General features: G+C 34.5%; 1 non-coding gene across 1 annotated transcript; it reads right to left on the reverse strand.

Annotated features, from left to right (window-relative positions):
* Nucleotides 1-2,645: 2,645 nt before the first annotated feature.
* On the reverse strand, nt 2,646-2,752 carry LOC131170110 (small nucleolar RNA R71). The gene has a single exon (XR_009141053.1). It is a non-coding gene; the product is annotated as a small nucleolar RNA R71 (small nucleolar RNA).
* Between the last annotated feature and the right edge of the window lie 10,238 nt (nt 2,753-12,990).

Consider the following 12,990-nt stretch of genomic DNA (forward strand, 5'->3'; position numbering starts at 1 on the left):
AATTTTGAGTTCTCAACCCAAAATAAATATTTCTCTTCTTCTAATCAATTTATATCAAATATAAATAAATTAATTAATCTCTATTAATTAATTTCTCATTAATTAAATTCATATTAAACACTTTAAATACAAATTTAACTTACACTATTCATTTAATAACCTAGATTTGGTTTCAAGCCATGCTAGGGACTTTGCAATCTAATTGCAAACCAAACTTATTTAATTAATCAATTAAACTCTTTAATTAATTAATTAAATCACATTTAATTTGGTGATTACTTGTGTATGTGTGTGACTTACTAGGCTCATCATTAATTGGCAATGAGACATGATATCAACTCTTAATATCATCAAAACTCTTTCTTACCATAAATGATTTCTCTAAATCATTTTATGCACCTTATAGACCATGGTTAACACCTAGCATAGCATGACATGGCCACCCAATCAGTAATAAGGTTTACCTTAAATGAACCTATAATCATATGTTACCATACACTAGAATCTCTCTGTTACAAAATCCCAATTCAAGCTGGAGTCATGGTTTATGTCAAACCCCATTTGCTATGAATGTTATGTTCTCTTTTAATTCCAGTTCTTGATTAAAAAGATTTTCTCATTAGAAACTCTTTTCTAAATAAATCTATCTGTCCTGGCCAGGAACTTGAAACATTAAGAACAATTAAATGAACATAGGATTTTATCCCTATTTACTTACAGGAAAAGATTCCGTCTTGATCAATATATAACTAGTAGGAGCCAACACATGCCCATATACCCATACACAGTACAAGTATGAAAGTAGTATCAAACTCAAACTACCTATATACAAGATAACTGTGCTATCTCAAGTCTAAAGATTATATGCACTAATATGATTTATGACAACACATTGACAAGAGTAAACTCTATGTGCTTGTCATAAATGTCATTGGTTCTGCCTATTTATCATGTATAAGTGCCTATCATGTTTGTTATATGGTATGAGACTCACCATTCCATCTTATTTACATCTCATATTAATAATTTGGGAACAAACATGATTACAATCTTTTTGGAGAAGTCATGTCCTCATTGTGAAGTATCCTCAATTGTGAACCAATTTATAATACTTTGTGCTAGAAATACTCACTCATATTCTTAACAACTTAAGAATAGAATTTCTAATAAAATATCAATGGACCTTTTCTATTACACATAAATATATTATGTAAATGGAAAAGTGAAAATGCCTTTTATTAATAAAATATGTACAAGATACATACTAAATGATATGCTCTAGGGCATACTACTAACATAAGTAACTTCTTAAATTCTAGAATTAAGAAAGTAGCATTCTTGGCTTTTGTTATGGATATATGTTGAGTTTTATTTAATGGAATTGAGTTTTGCTCTTTGATTCAATATCTTGTGCTCTTATTGCATGCTATGTGTTGGTACCTACTTAGTCATGATCTAAGATACTAATTGATGAACTGAGAGGTAAAGGTTAGTATTGAAAAATCGAGATTTTGAACCTAAAAAGTCTGACCTAGAGATAGGCTGATAATCTTTGTGGAATTCTAAGAATTAATCGTAGATCTTAAAGGGTTTTGATTAGGACTAATCACCAAAGAAAGTAGGGTTTAGCTCTAATTGACATACACCTTAGATACCTTGAGAGAGGATCTAGGATACCTTAGAAACAAATGCTTACTCCACTGATAAAGTAAGATTAAAACTATAATAAGGTCAAGGTGTTGAATCTGAAATTCCAGAATTCTTCACATAATTAGAATTCTCCTTAAGCTTTCGAATTTACTCTTTTTAATTTTTAACAATCACTCTGTCTTAGTTAGAATTCTCTCTCACAACTTTTGGTAGTTTAAACAGTAAAGATTGCTGTGTAATTTAATACTTACATCTTTAACTCTTCATGGGAATGATACTATACTCATTGCTTTATTACTTGTTAGCAATCCGTACACTTGTTGTGGTTGTAAAACCAAGCAAATAAGTTTTTGGCACCATTGCCGGGGAGTTTAGTACATTAGATAATGGGTAATTTAGTTGATTTAAACATTTATTTCTTTAGTTATTTTAGTTTCACTTTTTCTTCTTTTAGGTGTAAAAAAATAGTACATGACCAGAATAACCACAGGTGAAGAAGAATTGCTAGAATCGGATCCTGAAATAGGCAAAACTCTAAGAACCATCAGGAGAGGAAGAAGAAATCAAGAGCCAGAACCCGAACTTGAAATTGTAGAAGGTCCATTTATGGCTGATAACAACAATAACAGGCAAGGATCCCTAAGGGATTACGGAGCCCCCAATATTCAAAGATACCAGTCCAGCATCATTAGGCCTACAATAGATGCAAATAATTTTGAACTTAAACCAGCATGGCTCCAGATGATCCAGCAAACTCAGTTTGGAGGCTCACCTATGGAGGATCCACACTATCACCTATAGTGCTTCCTTGCTCTATGTGATTCCTTCAAGATGAATGGAGTCTCTGATCAAGCCATTTAACTCTGAGCATTCCCATTCTCATTAAGAGATAAAGCAAGGAAGTGGCTGCTCTCCCAACTAGTTGGTACTTTCACTAATTGGGAAGGTCTCTCACAAGCCTTCCTAGTAAGATATTTCCCACCTGTAAAAAAGCAAAACTGAGGTTAGAACTGAACACCTTCAGGCAAAAGGAAGAAGAATCACTCTATGACGCATGGGAGAGATACAAAGACCTTCAAAGGGAATGTCCCCACCATAGTATAAAAGATTGGCTCCTTGTTTAGAATTTCTACAATAGTTTTCTCCCATTTATAAGGAGTTTAGTTGATTCAGCTGTAGGAGGAGACCTTATGGAGAAAACTGTAGCTGAAGCCTTGGAATTATTGGAAAGCGTAGCGTACCATAATTTTGAGTGGTCAAATGAAAAGGGAGATGCAAGAAGAGCAGTAGGGGTACTAGAATTGGATGCCCTTAGTATGATTAATGCCCAGTTTGACCAACTCACAAAAAGACTTGACAGAATGCAGGCCAATGTAATAGGAGAAAGTAATCAATTCTGCGATAGCTGTGGAGGAGGTCATATAACTTTAGAATTTAGTCTTTACAGCAAGCCTTCCATAGAGTAACTGAACTATGTGAACAATGAAGGAAACTTTAATTAGAGGCAAGTTAATAACCCATATTCCAATACATATAACTTTGGATGGAGGAAACACCCAAACTTCTCATGGTCCAATTCGCAGAATCTTCAGAACCAACCCATAAACAAACAGCAAGGATATAAGCCAGCACCACTAGGTTTCCAGAATAAAGGATAGAATCTGATGCAGCAATAACCACCACTCCCTCAACCTCAATAAGCGGAATCAAAGTTCACCATGGAATCCATGATGGAAAGCTTTTTAGCAGCACAACAATAGCAAAATGAGATGATCAAGTAGCTAGCCTCTAGAGTGGATCAACGAGCCACCAACAATAAAATGCTTGAAAATCAGATCGCTCAGCAGGCTAGTTCTTCAAGTAAATAGGGTGGCAGATTACCAAGTCAACCTGAAATGAATCCTAAAGAATATTGCAAAGTTATCACATTGAGTAGTGGGAGAATACTACAAGATCCAAAAGGGAAGCAAAAACAAAAGGAGGAAACCCAGACATCCAAGAAGAGGAAGAAGGGAAGCAAGCTGAGGAAAGCAAGGAGGAGAAGAGGAGGAAAAGAGGAAAAAGAAACTGCTAGAACCTTACCAGCCCCCTTTACCTTTTCCTCAGAGATTCCGAAAAGTTAAATTGGATAAGTAATTTGGCAAGTTTTTAGAAGTTTTATAGAAGCTTTATATCAACATTCCCCTTATAGAAGCATTATCTCAAATGCCCTCCTACACAAAATTTCTAAAGGAAATCCTTTCAAAGAAAAAAAGATTGGAGGACTATGAGACAATTGCTCTAACAGAAGAATGTAATGCTATCCTACAGAATAAGTTGCCTCCAAAATTAAAAGATCTTGGAAGCTTTTTCATACCATGCTTGATAGGTAATATGAACATCAACAAAGCCCTTTGTGACCTTGGAGCCAGCGGGAGCCTAATGCCCTTGTTTATATGTCAGAAACTGAATATGAGGGAACTGAGACCCACTACTATTTCTTTGCAACTAGTGGATGGATCTTATTAGTAGTATACCCTAGAGCATATCATTTAGTATGTATCTTGTACATCTTTTATTAATAAAAGGCATTTTCACTTTTCCATTTACATAATATAATTATGTGTAATAGAAAAGGTCCATTGATATTTTGTTAGAAATATTTTTCTTAAGTTGTTAAGAATATGAGTGACAGTATTTCTAGCATAAGGTATCATAAATAGGTTCACAATTGAGGATATTTCATAATAAGGACATGACTTATCCAAAAGATTGTATTCATATTTGTTCCCAAGTTATCTATATGAGATATAAATAAGATGGAATGGTGAGTCTCATGCCATATGACAAACATGATAGGCACTTATACATGATAAGGAGGTCAAACCAGTGGCACTTATGACAAGCACATGGAGTTTACTCTTGTCAATGTATTGTCATAAATCATATTAGTGCATATAATCTTTGGACCTGAGATAGCACAGTTATCTTGTATATAGGTGGTTTGATTTTGATACTACTTTCATACTTGTACTGTGTATGGGTATATGGGCATGTGTTAGCTCCTACTAGTTATATATGGAGGTAGGTGTTGATCACAATGGAATCTGTTCTTCTAAGTAAATAAAGATAAAATCCTATGTTCATATAATTGTTCTTGATGTTTCAAGTTCCTGGCCAGGACAGATAGATTTAATCAGAAAAGAGTTTATGATGAGAAAATCTTTTTAATCAAGAACTGGAATTAAAAGAGAACATAATATTCATAGCAAATGGGGTTTGACATAAACCATGGCTCCAGCTTGAGTTGGGATTTTGTAACAGAGAGATTCTAGTGCATGGTAACATATGATTATAGGTTCATTTAAGGTAAACCTTATTACTAATTGGGTGGCCATGGCATACTATGCTAGGTGTTAACTATAGTCTATGAGGTGCATAAAATGATTTAGAGAAATCATTTATGGTAAGAAAGAGTTCTGATGATATTAAGAGTTGATATCATATCTCATTGCCAATTAGTGATGAGCCTAGTAAGTCACACACATACACAAGTTATCACTAAATTAAATATAATTTAATTAATTAATTAAAGAGTTTAATTGATTAATTAAATAGGTTTGATTTGAAATTAGATTACAAAGTCCCTAGCATGACTTGAAATAAAATCTAGATTATTAGATGTATATGGGTAAGTTAATTTATATTTAAAGTGTTTAAATATGAATTTAATTAATGAGAAATTAATTAATAAAGATTAATTAATTAGTTTATATTTGATATAAATTGATTAGAAGAAGAGAAATAATTATTTTGGGTTGAGAACTCAAAATTAAAACACAGGGGCATTTTGGTCATTTCACAGGGTGACATATGGCACCATGAGATGGTGACACATGGCATTACACAAAAGCTTGACAAATGTTTTTAATCATGTAAAATGATTAAAATTAAGATTAAATATAGGTTTGACACTTGGCACAATGTGATTGGGTCAATTAAACCTAAAACCAATCAGAGGATGACATGTGGCAAGGGTTTAAGTGGTGACCTAGCTATATAAGTGTTGTTATGAAAAGACAACAATGCAACCAGCAGTTGATATCTTTGGTCCCTCCACCCAAGAAGCTCTCCCTTCTCTTCATATTCTTCTCTCATCTATTCCAAGAGATTAGCAAATAATCTCTTGAATTAAAAATACTAGAAATTGTTTCTAGTGTTCTGTTTACATCTTTAATCTCTTAAAAGGCAAAACTTGATTTTCTAAAAAATAGAAAAAGCTTTAAAAGCTGTTCAAGGGCTGCCATAGGTGTTTTTGGTATGGACAAGCTAGAGGGACAACATCTGGTGTCATAAAGATGCATCCCAAAGGCACAAATACGCTGCAGTGCATCAAGAGGTTAGTGTATTTATTCTTGATTTAATCTAGGGTTCTAAAATTAATCTGATTAATTCTAAAATCTTAAATGGCAAATACAGATCCAAAAACATATTAAAAGAGTTTTAATATGTTGTTTATCATTGAAATCAAATAGATAAAAATAAATCTTCCATGATGCATGTGACCCTAGGTGAAAAATTTTGAATTCAATGGTATAAACTTGTGTTTTTCATGCTTTCGCTCCTTCAATTGGTATCAGAGCCACTATATTTGCCATTTAGATTGTTGATTATATGATTTAATTATTTGATTTGATCATGAGATGATTGATCTATTGCTGGTTGCAAAGGATGTGTGGCGGCACACATGGTGAAGCCACCATAGGTAGCGACAACAATGTTCCTCCAATGGTGGTGCAAGGTTTAGTTTTAAATTCTGCAATTGTTGTATGATCTAAGGCCTATCCCATGACTAATTAAAGTCTTTAATTAGTAGTTTTTGAAGGAACGGAAGCGTGAAAAACACAAGTTTATACCATTGAATTCAAAAATTTTCACCTAGGGTCACATGCATCATGCAAAATTTATTTTTATCTATTTGATTTCAATGATAAACAATATATTAAAACTCTTTTAATATGTTTTTGGATCTGTATTTGCCATTTAAGATTTTAAAATTAATCAGATTAATTTTAGAACCCTAGATTAAATCAAGAACGATTACACTAACCTCTTGATGCACTGCAGCGTGTCTGCGCCTTTGAGATTCATCTTGAGGACACCAGATGTTGTCCCTCTAGCTTGTCCACACCAAGAACACCTATGGCAGCCCTTGAACAGCTTCTAAAGCCTTTTTTATTAATTAGAAATTCAAGTTCTGCCTTTTAAGAGATTAGAGATATAAACAGGACACTAGAAACAATTCCTAGTGTTCTTAATTCAAGAGATTGATGGCTAATCTCTTTGAATTGATAAGAGATGAAGAAGAAGAGATAAAAACCCTCAAAGTGGCATGACAAAGGAGTGTGGCTGCTGGTTGTATTTTATTTTCTCATAACAACACTTAAATAGCTAGATTAACACATTAAACCCTTGCCACATGTCACCCTTTGATTAGCTCTAGGTTTAAGTGACCCAATCACATTGTGCCAAGTGTCAAACCTATATTTAATCTTGATTTTAATCATCTTACATGATTAAAAAACATTTGGCAAGCTTATGTGTTATGCCATGTGTCACCATCTCATGGTGCCACGTGTCACACCAAAAATGACCAAAATGCCCTGTGTCTGAATTTTGAGGTCTCAATCCAAAATAATTATTTTTCTTCTTCTAATTAATTTATATCAAATATAAATTAATTAATTAATCTCTATTAATTAATTTCTCATTAATTAAATTCATATTTAAACACTTTAAATATAAATTTAACTTATATTATACATCTAATAATCTAGATTTAGTTTCAAGTCATGCTAGCGATTTGCAATTTAATTGCAAACCAAACCTATTTAATTAATCAATTAAACTCTTTAATTAATTAATTAAATCATATTTAAATAGGTGATAACTTGTGTATGTGTGTGACTTACTAGGCTCATCACTAATTGGCAATGAGACATGATATCAACTCTTAATATCATCAGAACTCTTTCTTACCATAAATGATTTCTCTAAATCATTTTATGAACCTCATAGACCATGGTTAACACCTAGCATAGCATGCCATGGCCACCCAATTAGTAATAAGGTTTACCTTAAATGAACCTATAATCATATGTTACCATGCACTAGAATCTCTCTGTTACAAAATCCCAACTCAAGCTGGAGTCATGGTTTATATCAAACTCCATTTGCTATGAATATTATGTTCTCTTTTAATTCCAATTCTTGATTAAAAAGATTTTCTCATCAGAAACTCTTTTCTGAATAAATCTAACTGTCCTGGCCAGGAACTTGAAACATCAAGAACAATTAAATGAACATAGGATTTTATCTCTATTTACTTAGAGGAACAGATTCCATCTTGTTCAACACCTACCTCCATATATAACTAGTAGGAGCCAACACATGCCCATATACCCATACACAGTACAAGTATGAAAGCAGTATCAAACTCAAACTACCTATATACAAGATAACTGTGCTATCTCAGGTCTAAAGATTATATGCACTGATATGATTTAAGACAAAACATTGACAAGAATAAACTCCATGTGCTTGTCATAAGTGTCACTGGTTCGGCCTACTTATCATTTATAAGTGCCTATCATGTTTGTTATATGGCATGAGACTCACCATTCCATCTTATTTATATCTCATATAAATAACTTGGGAACAAACATGAATACAATCTTTCTAGATAAGTCATGTCCTTATTATGAAGTATCCTCGATTGTGAACCTATTTATGATACTTTGTGCTAGAAATATTGTCACTCATATCTTAACAACTTAAGAATAATATTTCTAACAAAATATCAATGGACCTTTTCTATTACACATAAATATATTATGTAAACGGAAAAGTGGAAATGCCTTTTGTTAACAAAAATATGTACAAGATACATACTAAATGATATGCTCTAGGGCATACTACTAACAATCTCCCACTAGCACTAGAGTCATTCATTACAATATCTTAGACCTATCTTCTCAAGATGTCGGTCTAACTGAGTCTGTGACATAGGCTTAGTGAATGGATCAGCTGGATTTTTAGCTGATGCTATTTTCTTCATGGCTACATCGCCACGCCCAACTATTTCTCTGATAATGTGGTAGCGCCTTTCTATGTGTTTGGATTTACGGTGAGACCTTGGTTCCTTAGCTTTGTATGATCGCTCCATTATTGTCACGGTGTAGTGGAACCGCCGACTTAATGGAAGGAACTATCGTAAGTTCTCATCACGAACTTCTTTATCCAAAGCGACTTCCTTTGCAAAGATCTTATGCAAAGAATATACTCACTTACGTAGTGGAATCTACGATCGTGCTCGCTTGGAACTCTTCCAACCGATCGCACCTCCATTATAAATGAACACATATCCGATGTTGACTTTCTATCATCGATATCCGATTGGAAATCGTAATCGAGATAACCATCCAATTACAAGTCTCCACCTCCATAAATCAAGAATAAATCCTTAGTTCTTCTCAAGTACTTAAGGATATTCTTGTGACTATCGATGTTCCAAACTGGATTGGATTGATACCGCTAGTCAAACTAACGGATATGCAATATCCGCCTAGTACACAACATTGCATACATTAAACTTCCAATAGCCGAAGCATATGGAATCTTGGCCATCTTATCTCTTTCTTCAGGTGTTTTTAGAGACATCTCTTTAGAAAGATGGATACTATGTCTCACTGGTAACAATCCTCTCTTGGAATCAAGCATGTTAAACCTCTTTAACACCTTTTCCAAGTATAGACTTTGGGATAAACCAATTATTCTTTTCGCTCTATCTCTATAGATGCGAATCCCAAGAATATAGGTTGCCTCCCCTAAGTCTTTCATGGAGAATGTATTTGACAACCATACCTTTATAGTCGTCAACATACCTGTGTCATTACCCATCAACAGTATGTCATCCACATATAAGACAAGGAAAGTGATAGCACTGTCACTAACCTTCTTATATACACATGGCTCATCCTCATTTTTTATAAAACCAAAGGATTTAATGGCTTCATCAAAACGGATGTTCCAACTCCTCGAAGCTTCTTTCAACCCATAAATGGATCACTTTAGCTTGCATACCTTGGAACCATCTTGGAATTCAAATCCCTTGGGTTGTTCCATGAAAATGTTTTCTTCAATGTATCCATTGAGAAAAGTCGTTTGACATCCATCCGCCAAATATCATAATCATAGTACGCATTTATTGCTAATAAAATCCTAATTGATTTAAGCATGGCAACAAAGTAGAAAGTCTCCTCATAGTCGATTCCTTGCCTTATAGGTCTCTACCTTTCCATCAAAACCTATTTTCTTCTTGAAAACCCATTTGTTCCCTATAGGTATAATACCTTCAGGTGGGTCAACAAGATCCCAAACTTGATTCTTATACATGGAATCAATCTCGATTTCATAGCATCAATCCATTTTGAAGAGTCTATATCCGATATAGCTTCTTCATAGGTAAGTGGATCATCTCCATGATCTACTTCTTCATGAGTAGACAACTCTTGTTCTTCTTCATGAAGAAAACCATATCTCATCGGGTGGGTGAGATACCACAGTTGTTCTACGAGGAACAGTGTAGATGTTTCATCAACGGGTATTGGTTGACTAGATGGATCTATATCCATCCGATCCGTTGGTTGATCGAATTCTCCAATTCTAACTCTATTTGCCTTCCTTTGCCTCCTTCTTGAACAAACCGTTGTTCAAGAAATGTGGCATCTCTACTTATCACAACCTTTGTGAAGTAGGCAAATAAAAATAATATCCAAAACTATCTTTTGGATATCCAACAAATCGACTTTTCTCGATCTGTCTCCAATTTATCGTTGTTCACTCTTTGATATAAGTCGACAACCCCAAATCTTAACATGCTTAAGACTTGGTTTTCTTCCATGCCATATCTCATAAGGTGTGGAAAGCGATTTTGATGGAATCCTATTTAGAATATACAAAGCTAATTCTAATGCAAATCCCCAAAGGAGATTGGCATATCGGTATAGCTCATCATACTCGTACCATATCCAATAGGGTACGATTTCTCCTTCAGATACACCATTCAATTTGTGGCGTTCTGGAGGAGTCGGTGAGAAACAATGCCATGCTCTCTCAAGTATTCATCAAATTCGATTACTCAAATATTCACCTCCATGATCGATCGAAGAGCTTTAATATTCTTTCTGTTTGATTTTTACTTGATTTAAATTCTTTGAACTTTTCAAAGATTCATGTTTGTATTTCATCAAATACAAATACCCAAACCTTGATTTATCATCAAGAAGGTAATAAAATAATGAAAACCCCCTCTAGCCATTTCTTTAAATGGACCACATACATCACTATGTATTAGCTCCAAAATATTTTCAGCTCTTAGCCCCTGTCCATCAAAGGGTGATCTAGTCATTTTGCCCTGAAGGCAAGATTCACAAGTTGGAGTAGGCTCAGAGCCCAATGAGGATAGACTCCCCATTTTCTCCAGTTTTGCAATCCTATCTTCTGCAACATGACATAATCTTAAGTGCCAAATATATTTTGAACTTGAGTTGGTTTTCACCATGGCATTGCATTCTTTTAGATCACTTGCATTCAATTTGTGTTTGTCATTATTATCCAAATAATAAAGACCATCATTCATATAACCCGAACCAATATATTTATTTCCAAAATAACTATTGCAAACATCATCAGTGAACTGAAATTCATAGCCATTTATAGTCAAACTAGATATAGAAATGATGTTCTTAAAAGCATCAGGTACATATAAAATATTATCCAAACACAAAACATGTCCAAACATGTAAAAAGATTTAGATCCTATGGCTAAAGCTTCAACAGTTGAGCCATTGCCAATCCGGACTCTAACATCTTGAGAACGCAAGCTGCTACTATTTGCTAGTTCCTGCATATCATTAGAAATGTGAGAATCGCACCAAGATCTAAAACCCAAGCTGTAGATGAACTATGAGTATCATCAGAATCTAAATAACAAGATATGGACATACCTTCCGAAGGTGTATCCTTCTTGTCCTTCAGAGAAGTAAGATACTCTGGGCAGTTCCTTTTTCTAGTGCCCATTCTTTTGGCAGTGGAAACACTTTCCTTTGCCTCCATCAGCTTTAGTCTTCCTTTTCTGTTTAGCTATTTTCTTGGAAGGACCAGGAATCTGAGGTTTCTTTTTCTTATTGCCCTTCTTCTTGTTGGACTTTCCAGTAGAAGAAGATGCAACCAAAGCTACCTCTTTTCCTTTATTGCCTGGCATATTCTTTTGGGCAATAACCAGCATGTTGAGTAAACCAGCTAAGGTGCATTCCTGTTTAGTCATATGGAAATTTGTCACAAAATTCCCAAAAGACTCAGGAAGGGACTGAAGGATCAAATCTGTCTGTAGTTGGAAATCCATGTTAAAGTCAAGATGTTCCAACTGCTCAATCAGCCGAATCATCTTGTGGACATGATCCCTACCATTCATCCCTCGGACATCCTCATATGGAATAGCTGTCTAGATATCTCATACCTAGCATTCTCTTTGTGCTCACCATACAACTCTTGTAGGTGAAGGAGGATCTCACTCGCACTCTGCATGTTCTCATGTTGCTTCAGAACTCATTACTCATGGAAGCAAGCATGTAACACTTAGCTCTCATATCATGCTCCTTCCACTTGTCCAAAGTTTCATGTTCCTCTTGTGTGGCCTCCGGAGGTAAGGGACCAGAACATTTGAATCTAGAACATATCCTATATGTTCAAGGTTCAGACAAGTTTCAAATTTCTTAGCCAATCGCATGATTAGGTCTGTCACAACCTATTGTGATCAAGTATGCTTGCAAGGATATTGGATCGTGGTGGTTGTTTTATGCTCATTTTTATCGTAAAAATTAACTGCAGAAAATAACCAGATTAATTAGTAAATGTATCATGTAATTAACCAAAATGATTATGGTCTTTTAATGAAATTGGTCCTCCCACTAACTTAGCGAATCCTACACTTCCAAAGTAGAAAACGGAAATCCTAGTTAGATGGATTTCTAGTGGGTGATTGAATTCTTATAATTCTCTTGATCATCCTCAGATACATCCATTATTGGAATTACAATAAACTATAAGTGAGCAACTCTTTGCCCATCACATCTCATGTGAGGTTCAATCCTTTACCTAGCCCCTAATGCTCAAAATCTCAGGTACATCCATTATTGACTTATCTTGCATTAGTTAAGTTGATCCCATTGAGCCAGTAATTATGCAAATAATTTTAATGTCCTCAGGTACATCCAATATTGGCCACTAAACCATTTACAT

Source organism: Hevea brasiliensis, chromosome 10, assembly GCF_030052815.1.
Source record: "Hevea brasiliensis isolate MT/VB/25A 57/8 chromosome 10, ASM3005281v1, whole genome shotgun sequence".
Classification (NCBI taxonomy): Eukaryota; Viridiplantae; Streptophyta; class Magnoliopsida; order Malpighiales; family Euphorbiaceae; genus Hevea; species Hevea brasiliensis.